The sequence below is a fragment of the Castanea sativa genome, chromosome 7, assembly GCF_040712315.1.
Source record: "Castanea sativa cultivar Marrone di Chiusa Pesio chromosome 7, ASM4071231v1".
Lineage (NCBI taxonomy): Eukaryota > Viridiplantae > Streptophyta > Magnoliopsida > Fagales > Fagaceae > Castanea > Castanea sativa.
Genome location: NC_134019.1, coordinates 41811145 through 41829951, shown reverse-complemented (window position 1 = coordinate 41829951; position 18807 = coordinate 41811145).

Sequence of the window (18807 nt, the reverse complement as noted above, 5' to 3'; positions counted from 1 at the left end):
CACACACACACACAGTATATCACCAATCTCAAAAACATGGTTAGGGTTTTTCTATTTATATGAGACATAAAACATAAAATCCTACACGTAAAATGGGCTTGGGCTGTGTTGGAAAATTCTACAAAAAAACAATCTGCACGAGCTTTGATCGATCGAGTTTAATTTTCGGTCGATCGAGCCCTACAGATTTAGATCAATAAATCCTGCAATATACTTAATTCCAACTTTACAAATAAACACACTTTGAGCAACGTAAATACAGATTCTAAGTTTTGATCATGGTTTGCCAACATTACATATTGAAGTACTAATACATTTAGATCCTAAAGTCTTAGAACCTAACAAACTCCTCATTTGGCAATCTATGACAAAACACATACCAAAACAAAAATGCTCAAAGTTACAAAACAGCCCATTACAAAATACCCAAAAACAATTCAACCTAACTACTATCTATCAGTTGTCAATGTAGACAATAGCATGACTGAATCAACCTATATATTCCTGTAACACTTAACAAACACATAAACGCATGTGTGGAAAATACAAGTAAAAACAAAATAAATTCTTGATTTCACAAAACAGAAAATAAAAGACATATATCATGAATAACCTCATAACATAAATCAATAATCAATGTAGTGCGTGTGAAACAAGAAACAATAAAAGAGATACAAAACAATGTCTCCCCCTAACATATACATCCCATATCATGAGCCAAAAACAAAAATACATCATGAATCTCCTAAATACAATCTAAGGCTCTAAAACTCAAGACAATCAAAACACCAAAATCTCCCCCAATCTCCATCAAAATGAACTCCCCCTTTTTTGTGACGAATTTCCAAAGGACAATCAAGGCTCATCAAGGTGGTGGAGTAGATCGCCAAAGACTCGCCAAATCTGCATGTAAAGCCTAAAGCTCCATGAGCACGTTCACCAAAAGCTGTCCATGCGCCGCCTGATAGGTCACGATAGTATATAACACACTCCTAATGGATGAATTATCTGAAGTAATAGGTGGAGGATTAACTGCAGTGGTGGGATCAACAAACTCCTCAGCAGATGGATCACCAGATGGAGGCCGAGATGCAATACGTGTATAAGACTCTACACAAGGGCGTTTAGAGTTAACTTTCATCTGAGCCGCTCTTTGCCTAAGAAAGGTGGCACCTTATGGTAGCGATAATATGAACAAGCTCGGATGTAGGAAAATCCTCTAAGCCCAAATCTAACAAAATCCTATGAATGAAAACTAGAAAGAAAAGAGCATGAGACCTAAAACTACTCCTATGAACCTCAACCAAGGATCGAATGAAAAGAGACGAAAAACAAATTGGAGCATTAGTCACAAGGGCATACAAAAATGCACAACGCTCAAGAGGAATGGTGTGCAAGTGAGAGATAGGCCAGATAGAATGACAAGAAATCCGGAAAAACAAGTAATGAATCTCAGTAAGCTTATGTGAGGTCATACAAGGATGAGAACCCCACTGAATGGTAGTACCAGTGACGAGGGACATGATGTCGTCCAGAAAAGGGGACTCATCATAAAGATAAGCAGGCTGTTGTACCAAAGGTACACCAAGAGCAGAGGCCACTACCTTAGGAGTAATGACATACCTTTCTCCCTTTATCTAACTCTTCACAAACTGAATGTTGGATGAAGTGGAGTAAGCAAAGAGGTTCGAATAGAACTCTTTGATCAAAGCAGCCAGAGGAGGATGATCTACATCTAAGAGAGGTAACCAACCCCTACGATCAAAACTCCTATGAATCTAAGGATCAACCTCATCTAAAATCACTTTCCTCTCAGCCCACGCCATCCTATATACATTTAACTTCTCAAAGGTTTCCTAATTTTTCGAGCTAAGGAATCTATCACTCTGGAAATTAGGGGTAGAAGAGGAGGTAGTTTTTTTTATTGGCTCTAGTCTTCCTAACCATGATGCTAAGGGAAGGAAAAGAAAGAATAAAAACAAAAACCAAAGAAAGAAGAACAAAGAAAACCAAAGGCAGACTGCATTCAATGTGGTTAGAGAGAAACAAATAATAGAAAATATCATTCTATATGACGCATGGACTGAATGAACAAATGATGCATGCTCTAATGCATTGAAAATAGTTCAAATATACTTTAGAAACCAACAATTGACTTGAACCTAGAATTTTATTACAAAAACCCCAAATTTTAAAGAACCTAATTTCAAAAAGAAACCCAAATTGAGTAATTAACCATCATACTAGTTAAGAAACATCATATAATGAATTAATCAATCAATTTCACAAGTCAATTTTACCAATTACAGCCCAATTGAACTAAATTCCCAATTTCATGTAGTTTCAAGCCCTAGAATTTCAAATTGTTCTCATACCATCAAATTTATCAAATTAATGCATGGGAAACATGTCTATAACATCTAAGAACAAAAACCCAATGATTAATTTTGAAAGAAAACAACTCAAAAATCAAAAACCCAAAATTCCTATAGGTTCGAAAATCCCACCTAAAATGCATGAAAAATGTAAATAAAATGAAAATGAAAGGGTAATAAGGTCTTACTGGCACTAGAAGACAAAAACCTTGAGAAAAATTTGGAAGAAAATGACAAAAATCTGACTTGAAGTGGATTGGTTGAAGAGAGAGAGCAAAAAGCTTTTTGAAAAGTTTGAATAAAGTGAAGAACATGTGAGAAAAGCTTGATTTAAAAAACTCTTTGACTGATTTTTGATCGTTTGAAAAAATAGGTTCGATCGATCGAAGAACATCCTTGATTGATCCAAGACCAATCGAGTACCGATTGAGCCAGGCAGATTCTAACCAAAATTTTTATCGCATTTTCGATTGGTCAAGCAACAAGTCCGATCGATTGAAAATCTTGAAAAATCATTTTTTTGAAAAATAGCACATTGGAATGCAGAAACTCCTCAAAACACATTGTTTTATGTATGAAATGTATGAGTATGAGATGGAAAGTTTTTCAAAAACCCTTGAATTCAGCCCAAATCTTCCAAAAACAATATTTTCAATCAATTTATCTTCAAAACATGAACATTAAAACCTATTTTGCATTAGAATCCAGACACATTTAATTTAGGATGGCCACAACAAGATCACACACAATATTATGTACTAAGTTTAGTAAAGAGTAAATTATGTAGTGTGTGCAACTAGTAAAAGTATAAGATACATGTGAAGTGATAAGTAAATAGAAATCAATCACATTTTCTATAGAATCCATCACATGAATTTGAAAGTGACTATCACCTAAAGAGTTACATCATATAACTACCACATCTCCTAGAAAATAAGCTTGCATTCATGTAAGTTTCTTTATTTGCCTCATAATATACACACTAATTTTTTATTTCAATTTGAATTTATTATAGCCCAATAATGTACACACTAATTTTATTACATTTGAATTCATTATAACCAAGGCTACACCTTATGTTCTTTTTGTGCATGTACTACACTTTTTCGAGCACAAAATCATATGATATGCACTAAGGTGTTCATGATTGGCTAGTAAAAAATAGTGAGATGGTTATTTATGCCTTTCTCTTAGAATTTTTTAGTCCTAACAATCCAAAGCATGTGACTTCAAAATTAAGATTATGTGATCAAAAGTTATGAACAACTCCCACACAACATGTACAACATAGCCAAAACCAATAAAGTGCAATAAAATAAGTTAATCCAAGCTAAACAAAGACATAAACATGTTATGTAAACAATAATATGGCCAGCCTTGATCTGAAGTCCAAGAACAATGATGCAAAACACATTTTTCCTTCCTTCCCCCCTCCCCCCTTTTTTATTTTGAAAAAAAAAAAAACAAAAACAACCTAACATGAAATGTATGAATGTTATGTAATGAAAATCCTAAAAGCAAAAAGAAACCAAAACAAGAAAAGAAGAATGGTCACAAAATTACACCAAGGACCATGTAAGCTAAGGATGACTAGGGGCACAAAATTACACCAATTACTTGACGAAGCGTCTCAAACTTACTTCTATCAAGGGGTTTGGTGAAGATATCAGCATTCTGACATTCAGTAGGGATATATTCAAGAGCCACAATCTTTCTTTCAACCAGATCCCTAATAAAGTGATATCTAATCTCTATGTGCTTAGTCTTAGAGTGTTGAACAAGGTTCTTAAAGATATCAATAGCACTAGAATTATCACAATAGACAACCATGGTGTCTTATGATATCCCATAATCACTCAAAAGCTTTTTCATCCAAAGAAGCTGTGAATAGCAACTTCCAGTAGCAATGTATTTTGCTTCTGCAGTAGACAGAGAGACATAATTTTTCTTTTTACTCATCCAAGCAACAAGATTGGCCCCTACATAAAAACACCCATCAGTGGTGCTTTTTCTATCATCCGCATTGCCGGCCCAATCTAAATTTGAGTATCCAGCAAGAGACAAATTTGACTCTTTGCTATAAAACAATCCATAATCACAAGTTTCACTAACATATTTTATGATTCTTTTAACAACATTCAAATGTGAAACTTTAGGATTAGATTGAAACCTATAACATACACTAACACTAAAAGCAATATCAGGACGACTTGCAATTAAATACAAAAGACAACCAATCATGCTTCTATATAATGTAACATCAATAGACTCGCCTAAAGGATCATTAGTTAGCTTTGCATTAGCAGTCATTGGTGTTATAGCATGTGCAGCCTTTTCAAGTCCAAATCTCTTGACAAGATTTTTGGCATACTTTGCTTGGTTGATGTAAATTCCCAAATCCGTTTGCTTCACCTGCAATCCCAAGAAATAAGTTAGTTCACCAACCATACTCATTTCAAACATCTTCTTCATTTCACCTACAAAAGATTGAGCAAGAAAATCATTAGCAGCACCAAAAACAATATCATCAACATAAATTTAAGCTACTACAAAATAATTCTTATCCTTTCATATGAAGAGAGTAGTATCTACAAATCCTCTTTTGAATCCATGCTCAGTGAGATATATAGTTAACCTATCATACCATGCCCTAGGAGCTTGTTTCAAACCATAGAGGGCTCTTTTCAGTTTGTAGATATCATCCGGTTTGTGAGGATTAATAAAACCCTTTGGTTGTTCAACATATACCTCTTCTTGCAACATCCCATTCAAGAATGAACTCTTGACATCCATTTGATGCAACTTGAAATTCAAATGACTTGCTATGGCCAAGAGTATCCTAATGGATTCCAATCTTGCTACCGGTGCAAAAGTCTCATCAAAATCAATCCCTTCCACTTGTGTGTAACCTTGAGCAACAAATCTTGATTTATTTCTAATGACTGTACCATTTTCATCCAACTTGTTCTTAAAAATCATCCTAGTTCCAATCACATTTACTCCCTTTGGTCTAGGAACTAATTCCCACACATTATTCCAAAAAAATTAATGAAGTTCTTCATGCATAGAATTAACCCAATCAGCATCTTGTAGTGCTTCATCCACCTTTTTCGGTTAAAATAGGGATAGATAGCATGAGTGAGTAATTACATTCAAGGGTGGATCTCAATCTCATGTTATCATTCAAACCACCCAATATGTTTATGACAGGGTGATTTAGCTTCACTCTAGAGGAAGGCCCTTTGACCAAAGATGTGGAGTTACCTTTTCGTTCAGTTGAAGAACTAGGCTCACTTTGTTCTTGTTGAGTTTCTCAAACTGGTGTGGTTGGTTCTAAACATAATGGTATTGAAACAGCATCATTCAACAATAGTAGCTCTTCATCACCATGCTTCCCAACATAATCATCGGGAATAGAGTCATCAACCTCCATAGTCTTTTCTTAAACAGAAAAAGTGTTTTCTAAATGAGTTTCTGAACATAGTTCATCATCGATCACCACATTTGAAGATTCCATGACTGTTTTAGTTCTCATATTGTATACTCTGTATGCTTTACTAGTAGAAGAGTAGCCCAGAAAGTATCCATTGTCGCTCTTTGCATTAAACTTTTCTAGGTTCTCCCTATCATGCTGAATATAACAGTCACTGCCAAATATCCTGAAATATTTGACAACAGGCTTCTTTCCTCTCCCCATAGTTCATAAGGAGTTTTCTTGGAATCAGGTCTGAAATACACCCGATTGAGTGTATGGCAAGCAGTGTTAACTGCTTCTCCCCAGAAGGACTCGGGTATCTTCTTGTTATGTAGCATGACACGAGCCATCTCTTGAGCAACCCAATTCTTCTGTTCCACTATTCCATTCTGTTGTGGTGTCTTGGGTGAAGAGAACTCTTGATGTGTGCCTTGATCATTGCAGAAGGTAGTCAATTTTGTATTTTCAAATTCTCTTCCATGATCACTTCTAATTTTGGCTATCACAATACCTTTCTTAACTTGCAATTTCTTGCACAAGTGTATCATCTTTTCAGAAGCCTTAACCTTATCTTTTAAAAGCACAACCCACGTATATCTAGTAAAATCATCCACAACAACTAGAATATATTTCTTTCCACCTAAACTTTAAACTTTGGCAGGACCCATGAGATCAATGTGCAACAACTCTAAAGGTCTTGAAGTTTGAACTTCTGTTATAAAAGGATGCTTGGACTTCACTTGTTTACCCATCTGACATGGTCCACATATGCAATTTTCTATCTTCTTAAACTTGGGCAACCCAATCACTGCAACACACTTGGAAATCTTCTCTAATTGCTAGTGACTTGCGTGTCCCAACCATTGATTCCATAAGTCTACTTGGTTGATCTTTGCACTGAAAAACTTGTTGCTTATACTTGGGGTTATACCATAACAGTTGTCAGCAGTCCTAGTACCAACACATTTATAGTCACCTCCTCCTTCAAGTATCTCACACTCATACTTGGTAAAGAGAAAATTCAGTCCATAGTCACAAATCTGACTGATGCTGAGTAAGTTAGCCTTCAGCCTATCAACATACCAGACATCTTCAAATATCGGCAACCTTGAAATGTCCACAGTTCTTATGCCTTTGATCACAGATTTGCTTCCATCTCCAAACGTGACTTTCCCAATCTTTCCTTCAAATAGTGTCTTGAATAAAGCTTTATTTCCTATCATATTCCTGGAACAACTACTATCCAAATACCAAAGACAAGAATCACATGCCTTTAAGGCTGTTAAAGCAGTATAACACACATAATTATCATCACATGTAATTATACCAAGATATTCAAGAAAAGACTTAACACATGCAACAAGTGACACAAACCAAAAGTAGACAAGTTGGAGTTTCAGCAATAAGAATTTCAAAGAATCCATGATAACAGGGGTTAAGGATCAACTCTTAGATCAAAAGATCTAAACACTAGAGCTAACCAGTTTTGATACCACTTGTATGTTTTTAGACCCCTTAAAACACCAGTTGTTTAACCTAGTTATTTAACCAAGTGATTACTTAGGTAAATTATTCAAATCTAGGTTAACATAAGTAAATCATATCAAGTAAACAATGCGGAAAGTAAAGAACAAAATGATATGATAACCCAAGAAAATCAAACTGGTAAAAAACCTGGAGAGAATTTAATCTTGCTATCCTCAAGGTAAAATAGGATCCACTATGAAAGAATTGAAGTTTACAATAGCGACTTAGATCACTAATATCTTATTGCTACCTCGAGTAGAAAACTTACTACTAGGACCACATGACAGCTCCGAGTCCACAGACTACTTTTTCTCAGATCCACAACATCCACAAGTACATCAACTTGTGTTTCTCTTTAAGCTCTTGAAACAACAACTGAATCGATCACCAAGCTCTCAACATCAATCTTAATCTTGATAACCCGAAGTATGTATGAAGGTAAACACCTCTAGATCTCACAAGAGATTCACACTTACAGGACATCACTAACCTCAAAAACATGGCTAGGGTTTTTTTGTTTATATGAGACATAAAACATAAAACTCTACACGTTAAACGGGCTTGGGCTGAGTTGAAAAATTCTACAGAAAAATAATTTGCACATGCTTTGATTGATTGAGTCTAATTTTCAATCAGTTGAGCCTTGCAGATTTAGTCCAATAAATACTGCAGTACACTTAATTCCAACTTTACAAATAAACACACTTTGAGCAACCTAAATATAGACTCTCAGTTTTGATCATGGTTTGAAAATATTACACATTGAAATTCTAATACATTTAGATCTTAAAGTCTTAGAACTGAACATAATATATATATATATATATAAGGACATATTATTTTCATGAAACTAGAATTTTTACTCAACAAATGTGTTGGGAGTTTTCTTTTTACATGAAAATAGTGTCCATAAGAAAATTGATTTTCTCACATCAACAAACCAGACATGTTAGCTGCATATTCATATTGGCTGAAGAAATTGTACAATAAAGATCATGTTTATTTGGGTTTTGAATTTTCTTTATTGCTGTTATAATTATCCTTAAAATAGATAGTGAAAAGTAATTATATTGAATCATAATATATCAATGCCAACGGTAACATAAAAAATGCACAAATTCAACCAATCTATAATAATAATAATAATAATAATAATAATAATAATAATAATAATAATAATAAATAATAGGTAAAGTTAAGAGAAACAACACTTTATTTTATATAACAGTATTATAATAAAAAAGTGCTAATATAAGATATAAGATAAATTCATATATATATATATATAACAACATAAACATATATAAGCTATTTGCTTCTTCATTAGCTTAAGCTCAATTATCTTTTGGATAGAGTCATCATATACATGGCTAGTGGTACTCACATTTATTTATTTATAATTTCATCACTATATATTCAATAGAGTAGCATGCTTTAATGTACGTGTTTCTTTTTCTTTTTCTTTTTTTTGAAAACAAAACATTCATTAATTCTTAATAAGATAGTATCTTGGTACACGACTTCCATAGCAGGTGGAGGAGAGTCCCCCCATCCAATACAAATCATCTAAGCTACTTCTAGCATGTTGTGCAAGTACATGTGCAACCTTATTTCCACCTCTCCTTACACAGCTAATACTCACCCAATGTAGTCCACGGATCAAATGACGAATACCATCCACCACATTCCCTAACAATGAAAGGTTAACCAATGGTGATGAAATGGCTTGTATGGCATTAATGTTGTCGCCTTCAATAACTAGCCTTGAGAAACTAGCGTCTACAGTGAATTCAAAAGCTCTTCAACAAGCAAGCATTTTGGCTTCATCACTATTACCTACCTTCGGCCCATTGGTAGTTATTGTAGCCATAATCACTCCCTTGTCGTTGCAGACTATCGCTCCAAACCCAAACATGTTCAATTCAGAAAAAACTGCTACATCAAAATTAAGTTTAAAGGCAAATTGTGGAGGCGGTTGCCAAACCTCCCTACTAGGTTACAAGACCGGGGTTGCTGCCAGTGGTGCTTGTGATTGTCTATACTCATCAAGGTAGTACGTTGCTCTCTTGTTTAGACTGATCGGGTCACGTAGCATGCACCACCCTATTACACTGATTCTAGATAAACCAGGCTTGAATCCAGAACAGTTTCATCTCCTCCATAGTTAACTGCTTCATTAGATACTCCATGAGATGAAGCATATCAAATTACCCCTGACACCCTCCCTGTAGCTTTTTAATACCCCAGCCCGGATGTCTTGAGTAGTGGTACAATCCCACAAAGCATGTATGGCTGATTCAAAAACTCTGGTGCAAATCAGGCAACCATTATCATTGAGAGTCCTCCTCTTTGTCAGGTTCAAACGAGTAGGCAAGATATCATGACATGCTCTCCATCTGAACACTTTGATTTTGTTTAGGATCCGAAGCTTCCATAACACAGCCCACACATCTTTCCTAACACAACCATGAGAATTTTCTGCCCAATCACCACCCTTTTGAATTTTTCTTGCTACCTTATAAGCCGACTTGACATTAAACATTCTATTTCTGTTGTGGAGCTAGATTATGGAGTCAGACTCATTTCTCCGGCTCAATGGAATCCTACATACTACTTCGACATCCTCCCTATGGAAGATGGACATCACCACATCACTTCTCCACACATGCAGTTCCAGATTGATTAGGTCTAAAACCACCCAATCATCAATATCTTCATTGACCGGATGGAGTATTTTATTTGTTGGGTGGTTAGGGATCCATCTATCCCATTGGACACTAATTGATGATCCATTCCCCACTTTCCAACAATGGCCAAATTTCAGGATAGGTAGTGCTGCCATTAAGCTTCTCTAAACAAATAAGCAATTTAGTGATTCTATAGCATCAAGAAAGGAAGAGCGTGGAAAAAATACCTTGCTTTGAAGCAATTATATAGCAAGGAATCAGTGCTTTGAATCAGTCCTTCAAGTAAGAGAAAGTGTGGTATTTAGCCCTCCCAATCAAGGTTGGTAGCCCTAGATAAGATTCAAATCTATCAACCTCCTTTTCCCCCAAAGTTTGTAGTATCTCTTGTTTTTGGCTACCTGTTATGTTGCGGCTAAAGTACACTATAGACTTCTCCAAATTTATGCTTTGCCCTGAAGCTTTTTGTTAGGTTTTTAGATCCCTAGATTGTTTAACCTAATTAATTAACCAAGTGAATACTTTCGTTTATTATTCAAATCTAGGTTAAAAAAAAATTGTTGGCAAATTTAAACCCTAGTTGGTAGAATTAACAAATTTTAAACCTAAGTTGTTAATTAGATTTATTATAAATAAAACTTGTTAAAACAAATTGAAAGCTTGGATTTGTGTTAAAAACACAAGAGCTTGTTTAGACCCCAAATTAAAAATTATGACTCAGTTGATTTTACTCTAACTTATCTAAGTGTGGAAACAAGAGTAAATGCGAGCCTTGATAGGCCAAAATCGTATTGACCCCTTGTGATGGATTAATTAATTAATTAGTCAAATTTAATTAATTAACCAATATAACATGCAAACGTGTGATAGTACAAACAAATCACCAAATAACTAAAGTGCAACGGAAAATAAATTGACATGGTGATCTGTTTACGAATGGAGAAAACCTCCAAGGCAAAAACCCCACCGGGTGATTTTAAGGTCACCACTTCCGAGAATCCACTATTATCAAAACAAGCGATTACAAGTAAAGGAATTCCAGTACCTTATACCAACCTACAGCTGAACCATTACCCCAATACCTAATTGGACTTGTTCTGTAGTGACAATCTCTCCTTTTGATGCACGATTCCTAGTATGTGACTAACTAATTGTGCGAATCTCAGTATGCGACTTCAATCACCAACTTGAGAAAGATGTTGGCTGCAAAGTTCTTCAGTTCATCCTTACAATGAAGAATAAGAAGATGCTTGGTTACAAAACCCTATGGTGCACAAACACAGCAGCTTCTTCACAGAGAGATGAACTAGGGCAAGATTTGTCTCCAGTCACAAATTGCTTGAATAGACTTTACTCAATGCTTGTGTAACTTGTGTCTTAACTGTGTAACCAGATACAACCCTTAAAATAATCATTTTATATGTCTAGGGTTACGAGAAAAGAAAGCACAAAGACATATCCACGGATTGAAATCAAAACAGATCTAAAAGTCTATTTTTCTTAAACCTTGACAGCTAGAGGTGTCAAGATGTTGTGGGGCAGCTGTCGAGCCTCAGGGCTAGAACGGCTTCTTAAGCTCGATAGATGCTAGTTGTCGAGCCAGCTGTCGAGCATTAATGACAGACACTTCTTTAACTTGTTTCTTGGACAGACTTGCATGACTTTAACACTTGATCTTGAAACAAGGTTTCTTGAAGCATTAAATACATCCTAGGTCTACCCAAATACAAGTAAAGTGTGTTTTGTCAAAGGATTAGCCAATTACATAAAAGAACGACATATGTCCTAACACGAACAAATAATAAAACTACTCTAAGCCATATTCAACAAATCACAGCAGTAAAATGAAAGCTAAAAGAGTAGGAAAGAGAGATGCAAACATAAGATAACACGCCGATGTGTTATCGAAGAAGAAACCGAAGAACTCGGCAAAAAACCTCTTCGCCGCCCTCCAAGCGGTAAATTGATCCACTAGACAATAAGTTGGGATACACGAATAGCAAAAGACCCTCCAAGCCTAGTCTACCCAGTGCACCTAAGCCCTCCAAGGTCCTACTCCAACAAGGCTTCTCAGAATTGTGTCTTGTCTAGCTTTCCGGATCCTATAATGCACCCAATTGCATCCGCCAAAACTTGGCTTCTTCCAATGCTTCCCAGCAACACCAAAAACTCACTGGACACTCAATATGGGTGTGGTAAGTGTTTGGGCTATCAACCTCTTAAAGATATAGAAATGGAGAGGTAGGAGTAAAGGAAAACCACAATGGATGGTGTGTAGAATTGTTGGTCTGACAATCTCACACTCTCAAGGGTTGAGGCTATGATTTTCTCTTCTGAAAAACTCTCTACTCAATATGTGGGTAATGATGGTATATATAGTGTGTATGAGAATGTAGTGGAGCAATTAGGACAAAATAGCAGAATAGACTGTTTCGTGGCTATCTCACGGGAAGGCCTTAGCCGCGAGACACTCGAGAAAACTAGCTATCACCATCTGTCATGACTCTTCGCATTCCAGTCATGTGCAAGGCACATGCATCACTTCACGGGATGCTTAGTCGTGAGCTACCCGCGAGAAATCTTTTGTTTTCACATGCTTAAGTCTTCACACACACACACACACTCTCTCTCTCTCTATCACACAACCCTTACAATAAAATCCCATATAAAGTACAGGGTATAAAAGATTAAACAAAATTATAATCAAATTTGGCATGGAATTAAAGCTAATACAAAACAGTTGTAAATCAAAACTTAACACAAACTAATATCAATATCATGTCAATATCATACAGCGGAAAAATTAAATAAGACAAGATATTATGACCTAGGAAAACAAATGAAACAAACTAGTTTCACAGTAAAAAACCTGGGAGAGGAAACCTTCCCGAAAAGCAATTCACTATAATAAAGAGAAGTTTCAGTTCTAGCAATTCCCTAGACTCTAGTAAAGAGAAGTTTCAGTTCTAGCAATTCCCTAGACTCTAGTAAGGAGAAGTTTCACTATAGCAATTCCCTAGACTCTACAATCCCTGTAGATAAACTTATAGTAGAAACGTTCTACCGCTTCAGAACCTCTAAACTTTTTAATATATGAATGTCACCCTTTGATGCATGGATCCCAGTACGTGACTCACTCACCAACTAGAGGAAGAAGAATGTTGGCTACAAAGTTCTTCACTTCATCAACAATGAAGATCAAGAAGCACTTGGTTACAAAACCCTAAAGCACAAAGACGCAGTAGCTTCTTTTTTTAGAAAATAAGGTATCAGTCATTTTTTCATGTGTTCTCCTTGTATTCTCTTATGTGATGGCCTTTAAAATAACCCTTATATATGTCTAGGGTTATGAGAAAAGTAACCCTACACAAATACATAAGCATGGGCCAAAAATTAAATCTAGAAATCTGAATTTTGTAATTCTCGATAGATACCTCGATAGATAGTATCTGTCGATCCTCGATAGATAGCTATCTGTTGAGCTTTAATGAATCAGTAATTTTGCACTTGTTTCTTGGAAAGATTTGTATGGCTTCAATACTAGACTTGAACTCTTATTTTTTGAAGTATTAAATACATCCTAGATCTACCCAAATACAAGTAAAGTTCGTTTTGTCAAAGGATTAATCAATTACATAAATTATGTCCTTAACAACAATAAACTCATATCATGTAATGCAATGGAAAATAAAGAACACAATGATATGATTACCTAGGAAAACCAAACTGGTAAAAAACCTGGGGAGGATTTAACCTAGCTATCTTCAAGGTAAAAAGCAAATCCACTAGAAAGAATTGAAGTTTACAATAAGACTTAGACCACTAACATCCTATTGCTACCACATGTAGAACTTACTAACACGACCACGTGCAAGCTCCGAATCCATGAACTACTTCTTTCTTTGATCTTTGCAACACAAGCACCCACACTTACAACTTTGAGATCCCACTCAAAGGTTTATCAATACAAACTCTCCTATTTGTGACTCCAAGACCACCCTTGAAGGTTTAGATCGTTAGCACATTTGATGACTAGAGAAGGCAGTAACTTCTACAACACCAGATCTTGAGATTCTTCAAGGAATAACACCGATAGAAGACATGAGAGAGTTTTTTTGGGTACAAAGCCCTAGATACAAAGGAGGCATACTCTTCTCTCTCTGAAAATCCTTATTAAAAACGTGCTTAGGGTTTCCTTTATATACTAGAAGAAATAGATCTGAAACTCTAATCCTTTTTGGGCTTGAACTACTATTCTGGCTTAATTAAAATTTTGCAGCTATGACTTTCGATCGATCGAGCCTATCTCTCGATCGGTCAAACCAGACAGATTCTGAATTCTTCTTTCTACAGCTTGCTTGTTCTTGAATCTTGACTTGAATCACCTTGAGCATTGTCTAATAATACTTATAGACCTTAGGATCTATATCTAGACAAGTTTGTGTTCACGATTTTCCAATTGTTCTAAACTTTTAGAACCTAACACTTTTGCATAGGTTTGAAGAATCTCAGCAATGGCCTCCCCTTCAGTCTGAGTTTCCTAGCAAAACAACAAAGAATCATCTGCAAATAGTAGGTTAATGACTTTGGGTGCTCCTCTACAAATTAACACCTCCTTGATTCTCCCTTCAAATTCTACTTTTGCCAAAAGAGCAATAAAACCTTCTGCACATAACAGAAACATGTATGGTGACAAAGGATCTCCTTGACGAAGTCCTCTAGATGGATGAATCACACCATATAGTTTTCCATTTACAAGAATAGAGAAGGGTGGTGTGGTAACATAATTCATCACCCTTTCTATCCATAAAGCTAGGAAGCCCATCTTTTCCATAATTTCCTGTAGGAACTGTTAAGACATATGTGAATCATGTTAGGAACATATGTCAATATAGAATTGGCTAATCCTTTAACAAAATACACTTTACTTGTAATTGGCTAGATCTAGGATGTGTTTAATGCTTCAAGGAACAAGGTTTCAAGTTCAAGTGTTAAAGCCATGTAAGTCTGTCCAAGAATCAAGTGAAGAAGTGCTGGATTTTAAAACTCGACAGCTAGTATCTATTGAGGTTTAAAGGTTGCTGAAGCCCGATGCTCGATAGCTTCTTGACAGATAGGGTATCTATAAAGGTTTATGAAAATTAGTTTTTCAGATCTGATTTCACTCAAATTCATGAATAGATGTTTGAGTTTTCTTTTCTCACAACCCTAAACATATATAAGGATTTTTTTAAGGGTCGTCACAGCTAATGCACCTCAATGCAAAAGTTCTTCACAAGCATATTGTGAACTAGAGACATATGCCCTGGTTCATCTTTCTATTCAAGAAGCTGCTGTGTTTGTACACCGTAAGGTTTTGTGACTAAGGAGCTTCGCGATCTTCATCATGTTGATGAACTAAAGAACTTTGCAACCAACCTCTTTATCAAGTTGGTGAGTAAGCTGGGTACTAGGATTTGCACATCAAATTGGTTAGTCACGTACTGAGAGCCGTGCATTGAAAGGAGATATTATCACTACATAACAAGTCCAATTGGGTATTGGGGTAAGGAGTCAATTGTAGGTTGGTATAAGGTACTGCGATTCCTTTACTTGTAACTACTTGTTGTGATAATAGTGGATTCTTAGGAGTGGTGACCTTAAAATCACTTGATGAAGGGTTTTTGATGTGTAGGTTTTCCCCATTCGTAAACAAATCACCATGTTAATTTATTTTCTGCTGCACTTTTAGTTATTTGGTGATTTGTTTGTGCTACCACGCTTATTGCATGCTAATTGAATTAATTAATTAACTTGACTAATTAATTAGTTAATTCATCAAAAGGGGTCAATACATTTCTGGCCTATCAAGAATAGCCATTCAACAGCTTTAGAAAGGAGAGAATTTCAGAAAGTCACTCTCTCCAACCATTTCTATCTATCTTTAGAAGTAGGGTGAGAGAAAGTCAATATGATATTTGCGTTGGTTTTTCCAATGAAACTAAGCACTTTTAGCAAATAAATGTATTCCTAAGCTTAATGCGCGAAAACAATGAGGGATTAGCTCAAGGAGTACTAAAAAAGGTGCTAATGACAGTGGGACTCCTGCGGGTAATGAGAAGCTTAAAAAATGAAGCCCATTTCTTTGAAATCCCACTATAGTAATGCCAATAAAAATAGAAAATGAAAGACCCAAAGTAATGAGAAAATGACTTGTCACTGTGAAGCTATAAGGTATCATACCCTGGGGATTACAAAATAACAAAAAAGTAAAAGTGATCGAGATGCGAGGGACCCGTCCCTTCTTTATGCACATCCATATACATAGCCAGACACAAAGGTGTTAGTCATAGGCCCTGCTGATGTATAGCTTCAGTGCCAAAGACCCCTTCTTGCCCTTTTTTCTGGAGTGCATAGTGTGTAGTGTCTCATAAGCCACCAATGCATTGTCTGTAATAAGATGTCTCGGCACAAAAGCACTTTGAGTTGGTGAGATAATATGGGGAAGCACCTATTTTAGTCTATTTGCCAAAATCTTTGAGATGATTTTATAAATTACATTACATAAGCTTATAAGTCTAAAGTCAGATACTTTCTCTGAATTTTTCACTTTAGGGATAAGAACAATATTTGTATGATTTATGTTAGGTATCATGTTACCATTATTTAAAAAATCCAACACAGTAGTAACTACATTATCACCCACAATATGCCAGGATTTTTTTTATATAAAAAGGAATTCATACCATTAGGTCCAGGAGCTTTTATTAGACCCATATGGAATAAAGCCACCTTGATTTCTTCAGCACTAAATTCACTAGACATAATCTCCTGCATGTCATTGGTCACCTTGCTAGGAGCTACATTCAAGCACTCCTCCTTCAATCACATGCACCTGCACAAAATAAATTGTCAAAGTAGTCGAAAGCTACTTTGATGATATCCTCCGATTCCTCCATCCATTGCCCTTGTACATTTTGGATACCCCTTTTATGATTCCTCCTTCTCCATTTTGTTGATTTGGAGTGGAAAGACTTTGTATTCTTGTCCCTATGTTTCAGTCATGGAATTCTAGACCGTTATGCCCAATAAATTTCCCACTTTTGTAAAAGTTCATCCATTCATTTGATCACCCCAAATACCACAGATTCACAATCATTCCATAGCAACCATGACTCCTCAAACTTCAGCCCTTTCTCGTACCTGTGTCTTTGTTGGCGAAAAGATTGAGCTTGTAGAACAATAGGTAAGTGGTCCAAGGCATGTGATTACAGATGGGTGATTGTACTCAGCTGAAACTTTTCTAACCACTCTTTGTTGGCTACAGCTCGGTCAAGTCGTATCTTCGTGTTTGCGTCACCGGGTCTCTTATTACTCCAAGTAAACAGATATCCCCTAAATCCTAGGTCCTAAAGTTGGCAGAATTCTAAGGCCTCCCTGAACGCTTCAACCTGTGATGTTTGTGGTACTCTCATGCTTTTCTTCTCTGAGGCATTTAAAAAAGCATTAAAATCACCTATGGCCAGCCAAGGTCCAACCACAAATGATTTCAGATGTGCCAATAGCCTCCATGATTCCTCCTTTTGTTGTGCCTCTGGCCAATCATAAAAACAAGTTAAGTACCATTCATACTTATCTTCCTCCATTACCTTGGCCAAGATATGGTTTGTAGTAAAATTGATTACCTCCAAGTTTACATCATTCTTCCACAGTAGTGCTAACCCTCCTCTAGAATCAGGGTGTTTCACAATGACCTTATTCGGAAAAGGCAGATTGCTCTATAATTTTTCAAATCCTTCCTTATCCAATCTTGTTTCCATAAGAAAACAGACAGTGGGAGCTTGTTCCCTCATAGTCTTGCGAAGGCTCCGACTTGTCTAAGGGTTTCCAAGCCCTTGGAAATTCTAGCTTAGAAGCCTCATTGCTCTCGGCAAGGGTGTCTTTCCACCCCTGCCGATGTCTCATCATTGCTTCCCTCATCATTTTCTACATTTCCCCGTTTGGCCAACCTACTTCCCTGTTTCTCATTCTACCAATAATCTGATTCCTACGTTAAATCCCTCTTCCCAAGAGTAGGTAACGTGATTGCCCTAGAGATTCCACTTAGTCCAAAGTCCATCCTGTTAATTTGGGTCCAAGTAGTTTTGGGCTTTGTAGTTATTGGCCCAAAGTTATCCGTATTGCTAGTAGGGTCAATGGAGTTTACATTATTTTTAATGATGTTTAATTTGGATGTAATCTGTATCTCGTCTGTTTTGGGAAGAGATAAACCCTCATCAATGATTGCATTCACTTCTATTTTTTCATTTATATTATGCTAATTTTCCAGACCCATTTCCACCATTATGGCAGTATCCTTCTTCACGTTAGCATGGCAATCATTATATCGATTTGCTGGATTTCAGAAACCGTTCTTGGAATCACGAGATCACCATCATTAAGACTGCTAGGGTTTCCCAGAGTGATCTCCCTCGCCACTGTATTCCCCGTTATCGTTCCTTGCACCACTTAGACTATTTTCTGCTTTGGATTAATGCCTGTAACCTCCTCGGCATTGGACTTTGATCCTGTATTTTGACTCATTGAAGCTCTTGGCCGACCCCCAGCTGCTCTTAAGAAATTGCCATATTGATAATCCACCACTTCGCCATTCTTCACCGCTGCAAAGTGTGCAGCACAGTGTTTCAAATCATGTCCTCATATCCCACAGGATTGGCAGAACATGGGTAATCTTTCATACTTGAATGACACCCACGTACGAACACCA